Source organism: Eptatretus burgeri, chromosome 12 (genome assembly GCF_056783735.1).
Source record: "Eptatretus burgeri isolate ZD-2024b chromosome 12, Ebu_testis_v1, whole genome shotgun sequence".
Classification (NCBI taxonomy): Eukaryota; Metazoa; Chordata; class Myxini; order Myxiniformes; family Myxinidae; genus Eptatretus; species Eptatretus burgeri.
The window spans coordinates 26,813,372-26,825,722 of record NC_140972.1 but is presented as its reverse complement, the minus strand read 5'-3'; the positions used below and the strand labels follow the sequence as shown (position 1 = coordinate 26,825,722).

Below are 12,351 nucleotides of genomic sequence, written 5' to 3'. Positions count from 1 at the left end.
ATGTCCATTACGCCATGATGAAGTAGTACAGACCTGTACCAAACTGTTCTGATCCAAATATTACATAACCGCATTTTATCAGCGTAAGAAAATGTACAAAAATGGTTTAACCATGGAAATAATGTTTAAAAAAAAAAGTATCCCAAATCTTAAAATTTATCCCCTTGAAATTGCAAAAGTTAAAAATGGCAAAATCTTGGACATTTTTAGATATTTTTTTAAAAAACCCACTGGACGGTGATTTAAGGACTGAAAAGGAGAACATGTCCGGGAAAAACCGGACTTGTGATGAACCATGCCGAGGCGCAACCTGTAATGCACTCACTCGATAGACAGGGACGAAGGTTCTGAAGTGGGAACAACAGGTTTTATTCGGACACAGGCACAACACAGCACAGTAGAGCATCGAACTTGGGCGGGTCACATGACTGCTTCACCCCGCCCCAGTGCGAAGCACCGCTCATGTTCTTTCTTTTCTTGTGTACAGTTAATTTGAACATCTATTTCTCCATTATTAGTGAACAAAATTCGATGAAAATTGACAGGCATATACTCGACACATACGTACAGGCATTAACTGAGCCCAAAGTGCAATTGCGGCCCTTGGGGCCGAGGAATGGCCCATTTTGGCCCATTTTCTTAAAATCGTTATTTCTCGGTTATTTGTGAACAGAACTGAACCAAAGTTTACAGGTATATTCCAGAGACCATTCCCCAGGCAGTAACGGAGCCCACAATGCGATTCCAGCCCTTTCGGCCCATTTTCTTAAAATTGTTATTTTTCGGTTATTAGAGGACGGAACCGAATCAAACTTGACAGGTATATTCTACAGACCATTTCTCAGACAATGACTGAGCCACAAGTGTGATTCCGGCCCTTTGGGCCGAGAAACGACACAATTTGGGCCATGTTCTTTAAATTGTTATTTCTCGGTTATTAGTGAACAGAACTGAACCAAACTTGACAGGTATATTCTAGAGACCATTCTCCAGGCAGTAAATATGCCCAAAGTACAATTCCAACCCTTTCGGCCCATTTTCTTAAAATTGTTATTAAAAAAATTTTTTCAATGCGCTGGGCGATGCCCAATGCAAAATCAAGTCGCAAATGATGATATGAAACTAGCCTCACTCTTGTGAGGTGTTCTGGTTTCTTTTTCTGATGCGATGAAAATCTTACCAATTTTCAAAACTATCTGTTGTCCGTGGCTATCGCTCACCTGAGAGTTGTACGAATGAACTCCCACGGGGTATGTTTGCAATTTGAACTTATTTTTTTTCTACAAACCAAGATGCTCAGGAGGTTTCCAGACACGTGCTGATCTTCTAAGGGCTAGTGGAGGGATGTTCTTGCTTGCAACTGCTGCGGGCTTCTCAATAAGGGGTACAGGGTTAGGAAGGAGTTCAGGTACATTGATGGGTGAAAACCTTCCATGAGGAGACATCTCAGGTTCAAACACAGATGGTGTTAATACAGGAGTGGGTGACAAAGGCACTTGAGTCGGTTCAATATTTGGCTCCCCATGACGTAACCTGAGTTGGTCAACATGTTTACACATGCATCTACCATCACACAACTTCACAAGAAACATCATTTTACCAATGTTATCAACAATGATGCCAGATAACCACTTGGTTCCTCATCCGGAGTTCAACACGTATCCAGGATCATTGATCTGGAAGTTGCTGTATACAGACGTTTGGTCGTGATTACGTTTCTATTGATACTTGTTATTCTCGACCTCGACCGTTACGTCCGGGTGCACTAATGATAACCGTGTTGTCAATTCACGACCCATCAGAAGCTTGGCAGGGGAGCGACCGGTGGTTTGATGTGGTCTGGTGCGGTAGTTGAGCAACACATGAGCTAGACAAGATTGAATGGAGCCTTCCTTGACACGGCTTAGACCATTCTTGTTGATCTGAACAGCACGTTCGGCTTGACCATTACTGACAGGTTTGTAGGGGACAGGTGTGTCATGCTTAATGCCATTCATTTTACAAAAGTTCTGAAACTCTGAACTCGTAAATGACGATCCATTAACTGATACAATGAAGTTTGGAATACCATGTTGCACGAATATGGTAGGTGGAGCTTCAATTGTTACAGCAGAGGATGAGGATGGCACCACGAGAGTTTCAATTCATTTGGAGGGAGCATAAACTACAGTAAGGAAGAGCTTCTCTTGAAATGGACTAGCATGGTCGATGTGTCGTCTGGACCATGGTTTTTATGGCCATGACCACATGGTCAATGGAAACTGTGGTGGGGTCTTGGCATGGGCTTGACAAGTGTAACAATGGCGTGCTCTAGACTCAATGTCACTGTCCAAACCAGGCCACCAAATATGGCTCGGGTAATAGCTTTCATGGTGACTATGCCTGGATGAGCATTGTGGAGTTCACTGATAATTTTTGCCACATCTCACGTAGCGAATGCTGGCTCCAAGAAAGCTCTGCGTTCTTCTTCTTCTTCTCCTTCTCCTTCTTCTTCTCCTTCTCCTTCTTCTCCTTCCTTTAGGACGCGGCTCTTGGACACATTTGTCCTTGTTTAGTTCACTAATAGTGGAGTTTCGGCGGAATTATAAATCCGCTACCATAAAGCAGGCAGTCTGCATCAATAGAGAGCCCATCCTTCCGGATGAGGTATGGTTTCGCTCCTTCCGGTAGTGATGCCCAATTATCTGACATAACACCGCATTTAATTTGTGACAAATCTGGATTGCCATTGGTCGCACAAGCAATCTGCGAAGCGGTTACAGGTGCCTCATCGTGAATGACTTAGCCATGAGATGAATGATATTGTCAGATTGTGGAGGTTCCATCCATCCATCCATTGGGACCATACTCTGTGCAGAGCATTGGTGCTGCCTAAGCAGTCTCCTTGGCTATTGGGCACAATCCTGGACAGGTTGCCACTCCGACACAAGATACCAGCAACCTGGCACTCATTTTGCCAACCTCGGAAGGATGACAGGAAGAGTCAACTCCACCTGGTATTAATTCAACAGCCAAGTGGGATTTGAACTCAGGATCCTAGGATCCCAAGGCCAGCACCCTCACCATTAAGCCAACACCAGGCATATAGTGGAGGATCTGGGATGGTTACGGGAAGCGGAAAGCGACTGAGCGCATCAGCACAGTACATTTCCTTACCTTACCTTCGGTAAAAAACCAATGAATCATCAAAACCAGCAAGGGTCAACACCCAACGTTGTACACAACCGGATGATGTGGGTAAAATGGCTCTGGTTTCTCCCAGGAGACCTAACAAGGGTTTGTGATCAGCCTCATTGGTAATTTCTTCCAAAGACATATAGGTGCATCTTTAAGGTGCCCCAGACACGCGAATGCCTTTCGTTCCACTTGAGCATAGCGACGTTCAGTGTCAGATAGGGTTCGTGATGCATATGCAACAGGATGGAGATTACCAGTTCCATTTGTTTGCAACAACGCACACCCAATGCCATATGAAGAGCTATCACAATTGAGAATAAGTTCCTTGGATGGGTCGTTACTTCGACAAGTAACGGTGAGTAGGACAGCATGGTTTTAGTGGCCTTGAACACTCTTGTTTGGGCAGCTTCCCATTTCTGGACAACGCCTTTCCTGAGGAGAAGTGCAGAGGATCAACGGTTGTGCTTAGTTAAGGCAGGAGATTACCAAAGTAGGTCAGCATACCCAGGAATGCACAAAGTTCTGAAATGTTTTGTGGCATTGGTGCATTCGCAATTGCTTCAACTTTGCTCGGTGAGGGCAAAATGCCTTGACAGGAGATTTGATGACCCAGGTATTCAACTTCATGTGCCATAAATGTACAGTTCTCATGCCTTAGGCGTAACCCAGCTTGTGACAGCCGATTGAGGACTTTGTTTCGGTTCTCGGAGTGTTCATCTTATGACTTGCCAGTCACTATTATGTCATCCTGGTATACGACTGCCTTTGGTACAATTTTCAATTATGTCTCCATCTTGCGTCGGAAGATTTGTGCAGCAGAGGGTATGCCAAATGGGCATATATTGTACATGTGGAGTCCTCGATGAGTGTTGATGCATGTATTGGGCTTGGAATCATCATCCAGTTCCATTTGAGCATTAGCATTGGTCAAGTCAAGCTTCCTGAATGTCTAGCCACCCGTGAGAGTGGTGAATAGCTCCTCTGCTTTGGGCAAAGGGTAGCGATCCAGCTTTGAATAGCGGTCGATCATCATTTTGTAGTCCCCACAAATGCGCACTGTTCCATCTGCTTTGAGTGTTGGAACGATAGGTGTTACCCTGTTGGAGTACTCGACTGGTGAGATGATGCCCTCACTCTGCAGGCAGTGAAGCTCACATTCAATCATTGATCGCATCATGTAGGGCACAGATCTCGCCTTATGGAACAATGGCCGAGCATGTGCAGAAACATGAATCCTCACTTTGGGCCCTGCAAAGGTGCCAACAACATTGCTGAACAGGCCAGGGTACTTGTTGAGCACGGTATTATATCCAGCATCAGAGTTGGAGACTCTGTTTACGTCACTCCAATTAAGTCTGATTATTCGTAACCAATCTCGGCCGAAGAGGCTTGGTCCTTCTCTATGCACTATCAGTAGTGGAAGGACATGAGTGCTGTTTCCATATCCTATAGTTACGTTAGCTGAGCCAACTACAGGAATCACCTCCTTGGTGAATATTCTCAAGTCAGTAGATACAGGCTGGAGTGCAGGAGCCATTTTTGAGGGTAGATGGAGGTGAACTTGCTCTCTCTCATAATTGATGTGGAAGTGCCAGTATCAACTTCCATCCTAACCGGTATCTTATCAATTGTTACATCAACTATAATTGGAGCATCAGAGCTCTTTGTTCCAACAGAGAAAGCCTCATAAAGTTTCTCACTTGACTCTCAGCTGCAGGCTGTGCTCTGTGACCTATCGTCCACTGCATCAGGGTTCACTCCAATGTGATAAGCAGGAGACAAGTTCTTCGACTTGGATCAAGAACAACGACACTTCAAGTGTCCCCGCTTACCACAGTTGTCACAGGTATAATTCCTGTACCGACATTGGAGAGCTTGATGATTACCACCACAATGCCATCAAGTTACCCCAACCTTCCGGGTAGATTCAGGAATGTCAGGAGGTGGAGGTGAATTTGGTGGCTTGCTAAAACACTTTTGCTTGTAGCCAAAGGCTACCTTGTTAACCGATGGGTCCTGCTGGATAACGTTTGATTTGTTAGAGATCACACGCAGGCTCTCGGCAGTTTGCATACACTCAGTGGCTATTTCCATGACTTTAGCCAAATTGTGGTCGGATTCAGTAAGGAGGAGTTTCTGCAGAATTGAGTCACCATTGATGCCTATTACAAAGAAATCACGTAACATCTCTTCGAGTTTATCTGTAAACTCACAATGTTCGGCGAGTCGACGTAAATCAGCCACAAACTCGGATGCTGACTGACCATCTTGACGATGGTGGGTATAAAATTTATATCTCGAGACGGTCTTACACGGTTTAGGGTGATAATGTCTTTTAACGAAATTGATGAGCTCTTCATACGACTTGTCAGAAGGTTTGGCTAAGGCAAGATCTTTGATGAGGCTGGACGTCGGAGCGTCGTATTAGGTCAGTAATACAGCTCACCGCCTTTTAGCGTCCTCATCGGTGTCCATTTTGTTTGCCACGAAGTACTGCTTCAGATGTTCGGTATAGTCTTCCCAATAATCATCCACTGCGTATTCTTGCAATATGCTGATGCACGAAGACATCCTCGTCACCACTGTAATGTACTCGATAGACAGGGATGAAGGCTCTGAAGTGGGAACAACAGGTTTTATTCAGACACGGGCACAACACAGCACAGCATCGGAACAGGGGCGGGTCACATGACTCTGCTTCACCATGCCTTGGTGCACCCATGTATTGCATGCATTGGGATAAACTACTGATACATCTCACAACCACACAGATTCTTCTTTGTTCGTATGCAGCACAGCACAAGGCTGTGGGGTAACATCATTGACTGAGGGCGTGGCTGTGCCGCTGATGCAATGCCCTCTGCTGGTTCGATGAGGAATTTGTAATTTGGTCATGGTGCGAGAATAGCTTGCCCATTCTCCATGAACGACACTGTGGGATCTTTAACGTACACCAACTAATACCGACAGGTGGGACGCTAGTTTCCTGTCCATCCATGGCATGCCTCACACAAGGATTCTTCATCACCCTGCCTGTGAAATAACGGGATGACCATTTATAGCTGGACAAGATTTGAACCCAGGCTAGAGAACTTTAGCAAGTTAGAGGCAAGAATGCATACCTCCAAGTCATCCTGCCAGCCCTGGTAAGTCAGTGAAATTTCATCATGTCCTTACGCTCTTAAATAGAAAGATTTTTCTTCAATAAAAAGCTCACAACATACATCGAACTATCGTCGTCATCATTTGAGCGGTTTGGTGGTGCGTACGTAAAGCCTTGTGGTGTTTCTGTTTCCTCTGTGGGTTGTACTCCAATGGTGGCTCAGCAGAAATTTCTGTACCCAGTAACAGAGTGGTGACCCTCCACGATTTGTTCTTAAGCACATAAAGGTTCATGAGGACTTCATGAGCACCTGAAGGGCCTCTCAAACATAGAGGTGTCCACCACATATGTAATGTCTACACATTCTGGATGGAAATAGAAGCATGCTGCAAATACAATGTGCAACATACGAGATGTCACACGAGGAAGGACTGTTTCCCACAAGGTGTGAGGTAATATAACTTTTGGGGGCCATCGACCTTAAGGAAGTGTGTCACTTACCAAAAGGTAGCTGTTGCTAAAAGTTGATTAAAGACTGTTAAATGGCTTTACTCTGACTTGAATGCGATTCGCCACCAATATCGAAACTGTGAATATGTAGTTTCACACAATTTTCAGCTCTGTTCATATTCAAGTTGACTCAATTAGCAAGTAAAGCATGGTTCAGTAATCATTTTTGGGAAAAGGTGATGAATGATGAAATGTTCGAATTAATCAATGATCAACTGATTAAAAATCATTAAATATTAAATACTTCTGAAAAGGGTAAGAAAGAGCTTTATTGGTTCTGTTGCATGAGATAAGACGGAAGAAAACAATGCTTGTCAATAGTCTCATCAATCAAGGATGCTTTGCAACAAAGGGACCCACTCCACTGAAACTTCTCTCTGCCACTCCAGATGTTGGAGGTATGGTGTTCAAGCATTGAATGCCTTCTCCAATTAATTTGGACGTTCCTTGGTACTGCCCGAGAAGACCATGTCTGTCTTTAAACACTCAAAGATATCTTGGGGTGAAGTCTCGAGACCCATTGTTTTTGCTTTTTCTCCTTTCTTCATTTCTAATACTGAAGCATCCGGGTCCTCTGCTTTTTTCAGTTTCTTTGGTGGTTCTGTTTCATCAACTATATAATTCTCACAGTCTTTCTTGACTTCATTCTCATTAACAAGGTTTTGGAAGAGGCGAATGTAAATGTCTTTGGTGGATAACTGAAGCCAATGCCCACAGTGATGCCATTTTACAGTGACGATGAGAGAGATGACGAGATAGTGGAGGATTCATATATATGTGTGTGTGTATATATATATATATATATATATATATATATATATATATATATATATATATATATATATATATATATATATATATATACATATATATATATATATATATATATATATATATATATATATATATATATATATATATATATATATATATATGTCGGGGATTGTATGTACTCTAACAGCAACCAAACATGTCTACTAGTGTTTGGTTAAAACTCTTGAGTTTCAATTGGAAAGAGGGAAAGGATAAATCTTCCCATTAGTTTATCTGTGCACTGTCAAGGAACTTGTTTTGACATTGTTACAACACAGCTGGCCTTGTCGACCGTTTGAATGACCTTGCTAATCGGGCAGCTGAGCTACCTGGAATCTGTTGGACTACTGCCCAGAACTGTTAAGGCCTAAAAACATGTAGGAGGCTACCTTTTAAAATTCTTTAAGGGAATCAAGGGTGTTGTTTCTGCACTCTCTGTGCTCTCTTATCAGCAGTACTGACAGGAGAATGCAATAGATTAATGAATGGTAATAAATCCTCTTTGACACACAGTCATTCAAAGGTCGCAGTAAATTGAATATAAGGCAGTACCGAAAGACCGCTCACCAGAGGATTAGGCTGGGTGGACTATTGTGTTCAAAGCCTGTTGTCTCCATATGCATATGTCTGATGTGTAATAAACCCTTCTCTACCAAGATCGGTGGGAACAAAGCTTGATCTTAATCACTGTGGACCTCACCTGGATCTCAACAATTGGCGCAGCGAGCAGGGGGCTAGCCGGATCGAGGAGGAGCTCGAGAGCCCTGGTGAGACAAAGGAGGAAAGAGCCGGCCAGCTTAAGGAAAAGGTAAGAAAGCTGCCTCCTTTCTCACACTGGGGATACTCGTTGCTCTCTGAGATCTGTCCTTGCCCTGTCAAAACGAACCAGGGGAGAAGGAGGTTTATTTGCACATTGGAAAGGGGTACCCGGGAAGGTAAGGGCCCATTGGAAGATTGAGGGGAACCCCAGGACACTCCTTTGGGAGACCGTGGGGGAGACCCAAGAATACGCCAGGGCCAGGATCCGAACGGGAGATTGAGGGGAGGGAAAGGTGTGAAAACCCCGTTGGGAGGGTGAGGGAGCGGGAAGTGTGCATTGGGAGTGTGAAGAAACACCCCAGGCGGAGAACACTAACCCGGCCCAAGAAAACTCTAGGAAGGATCAGTGAAATAAGGAAATATGGGAAATAAGACGTCAAAATCAATAGTGGATAAAGATGCCCCACCCCCGAATACAGCTGCGGGATTAATGTATGAAAAATATGGACCTAAGTCATGCACTCAATTGGCATTGTGGGAAAGGTGGACAAAAGGGGATCCACACCCATTCCCAAGGTGGGGTTCTCTAAGATCAGAAATCGTAGATAACCTATCAAGCCGGCTAGAACATCGAATGAATGATAAAGTAAAACCTGAGCCAGACATGCGAGCGTATGATATGTGGGAGGAGGAAGCCTTACAGGTAAATGAGGTGGCTAGAAAATTAGTGGAACAAAAAGTCGAGAAAATGGGAGAAAAAAATAAGGGAATGCAAGCTAAGGGAAATCTTCCCACCCCTGTAACTGCAGTGCAGAGGTGGGAAGACCAGGGAAACAATGCAGGTGTTCCACCTGCGTGTGTGAATAGCACACCAAGCTTGTATCCGGACCTGGGAGCCATGGGACTGCTGGCCACAGCCTCTGCCTACCCGGTCCAAGAAATAATTCCAGCGGGGCCAGGAGGGCCAGCTCAATCGGTGTACAGACCGTTTAGAGAAAGTGAATTGAGATCGATGAAGGAACGAGTACTAGAATTCAGAGGGAATCTTGAACCAACGGGGAAAAAACACAAAGTTAATGAGCCAGGAGAAGGGCTGTTTGTAGAAGTTACCTGTTTGGATGTATTTGTGAATACAATGTGGTGGGGAAGGTTGAGTTTTGTGTTAGACGTAAGTTGAGTGTTCCAACCTGGAACTTGTATGTGTGGAACAACTTGTATGTTTGTATGGAGATAATGATTGGTCGTCATCGTTAATGTGAAGACTTTGGACGAGGTGAATTGCGCACACCAAATCCGGAGGAAGGACGATGATGACCGATTCTGCACGTGTTGTTAATTCAGTGATGGGGTCATTGTGTGTGTGTGTGTGTGTGTGTGTGTGTGTGTGTGTGTGTGTGTGTGTGTGTGTGTGTGTGTGTGTGTGTGTATGTGTGTGTGTGTGCGTGTGTGTGTGAACTCGATGGGGAATTGAATAATTAAAACCACTTCAGCAGACAGTTTGGGGATTATGTGTGAGAATTCCCTACAGTACTCGTGCTGTGGGATGTCAAATGGACCAATGTTCGGGTTTTCTCATGGTCCGATAAACTCTGTATGCTGTTTTGGCTTTGAACACCGTACGTGATAAATGGATGGTCTCCACGGAGCATCATTTTGATTTCAAATTCAAATTCAGTTCTGTTTCCACTTTGCATGTTTCGTAAGGCTGATCGACGTTACGGGTTCGTTTTAACGTCAGTTTCAATTCTGTTTCATTGTTGGGGTCATTAAGCATGTTTTATACTTGATTTTCGTAAATCTGGGAAAAAAAAAACTTCTTTTATGGGGTTTTGCGAGTCACGTGACGTGCCGTCGGATTTAACAGGCGCGACGATAGCACGAAATCGTCCCGTCGAAGGACAGCTTATCGTGAGGGGTTACGAGATGGATTAGCACATTTTACAAAGTTTGGAGACGCCCTTCATAGGATTCTGTAAAAATTCCGATTTAAAACGAACGTATTTGAGATGTCGTCAAATATTTGTTACGCGAGTTTGATCGTAAAAACCAACGCGCTGAGAAGACGTATTGCTCATGTGAGTGCGTGATGACGTAATCACGCATGGGCCCAGCGCGCTTTGTCAAACTTGAAAGTGCAATTAACACCCTGCTGTGAACGTGCCTGCTTGTCGGAGCAATGTACGAGAATTTCTCGAGGCGGCTGATCTTGAAAATGGTGGACAAACTAGATTTTAAAGGGATAGCTTTGTGGTAAAATTAATTAATAAGGACATTGACCTACGTGACGTGATAATAAGGCACGCGCTATCGGTACATAAAAGCGACATTTGTGGCCTTGACGAGGGAGCGTTTCGATTCTCTGCCTGTCGGGGTCGAGATGTTTGTCTGGAAGCGGACAGAAAAGCATGTCTGTTGTCTTTATATGAGCCTCTATCTGTCAGGATAAATTCATTGGATTTGGGAAGCATAAGCGGAATTAAAGGGATGTAGAGTAACGGTTGCTTAGCAACGACATCGATATGGAAGGAATGGAATTGGCTTTGCACTGCACTCACTGTCGACTACGATGAAACAGGGCAGGATTATGAATACGTGGCCAAAGCACATAGAGATTACACCGTCAAACGCTCTCTGATGACAACCAACCGATGGATCGGGAAGGAAGGAGCGGCGGTGGAGGTGAAACAAGCCGCCAGAGAGCGCGAACTAATGAAGCACAGAGAAGGACTAACACCGCACATCTCAATGGCAGTTAGTAACGGACATAGTGCAGGGGAGTTAGGAAGAATGGTGAACAGATTGAGATGCGCCCCAGAACCACAAGATGGGGCAACGAACACCAGAACACTTTACTGGCCGTCAGACAAGGAGATGGATGGAAGGTATGCTTGCCTGATCAAAATCTACAGTAGTGTACAGTAAGGTCTTCGGCCTTCACATCCACTCACCACGCACCCAGAGCAACTTCCAGTCCTGCAAGCTCTAGTCATGGTGGGAGCCTCGTACGGAGGTATCATTTAAAAATAATCTTTTACACAAATACTTGTCATTATGTTGCAGTTGACTGCAGTGTTCAGTGCAGTGGCATGCTGTAAACCTTGTAGTAACGGAGACAGTGACAGAACCTTTGACGACACAACATGCAACTCCCACACTACTCCTTTGTGGGGGGACCTATCACTAGGCAACACACTAACACACTCAAGCCAAAGAAACCGTATACACCTCCGTGGCAAAGGGGGACACGGAAATGAACCAGTACCAACCCCACAGCGACATAGGAGGGGAGCGGCTGGAGAAAGAATGGAAGCAGGTGAATACGCAAGGTTGGGGAAAACATACAACCAAGAACTAGATAAGGTAAAGATATTTTCAAAGGAACCTGGCAAGACCGCACCACTCATTTCCAGAGGGCTGACAACCATCCAGCCACAGCAGCTCATAGAACTGTCTTGCGTCCAAGCCGAGGAAACTTACGATTTGATAGAACGAAACGAGGAAATAAAATCGATTAGATGGTCTTATGCTATGACAAAACCTGTTGGGAGGGGGGGATGTCAGAAAATGCAGAAAAGACAGAAGTGGCTTGGCAGAACAAAACGCAAGACAAAACCCAGCGGGGGCACTTTGCACAAATAGGATTCATATGGGGTCAACACGCATCTCTAATTACCCAAGTTCCATGGGCCCCTAAAGAACCCTTTTGGAGTACAGTTGTGAAATCTTGTGAAAATACAGTAACCTCCCAGAGAAGAACACATTTCACTTATAGGTGTTTTCACCTATAAGGCTTGAAGCTCTCACTAGCGATCGAGTGGAACGCAAGGAGGGTTACGCAGGGTGGAGATCTATATTTCATGACTGGGGAGACTGGTTACTGCGCCTGGTAGGGGCAGCAATCCTAATCGTCGTGGGAATCATTTTTGGAGTATTTATGATCAAACGTCTCATTTCCATTTGTCTAAAGAAATGCTGTGAAGCCTCACCCC

At 44.5% G+C, this 12,351-nt stretch overlaps 1 long non-coding RNA gene across 4 annotated transcripts in view; it reads left to right on the top strand.

Moving 5' to 3' along the window:
* LOC147015289 (uncharacterized) overlaps positions 1-12,351 on the top strand; it is a 30,035-nt gene that overhangs the window by 15,655 nt on the left and 2,029 nt on the right. For all 4 annotated transcript variants that reach the window (XR_015050277.1, XR_015050274.1, XR_015050276.1 and 1 more), the window contains exon 3: positions 8,261-12,351. This exon is cut by the window's right edge and continues 2,029 nt beyond it. This is a non-coding gene — a long non-coding RNA (uncharacterized LOC147015289). The remainder of the gene's footprint in view (positions 1-8,260) is intronic.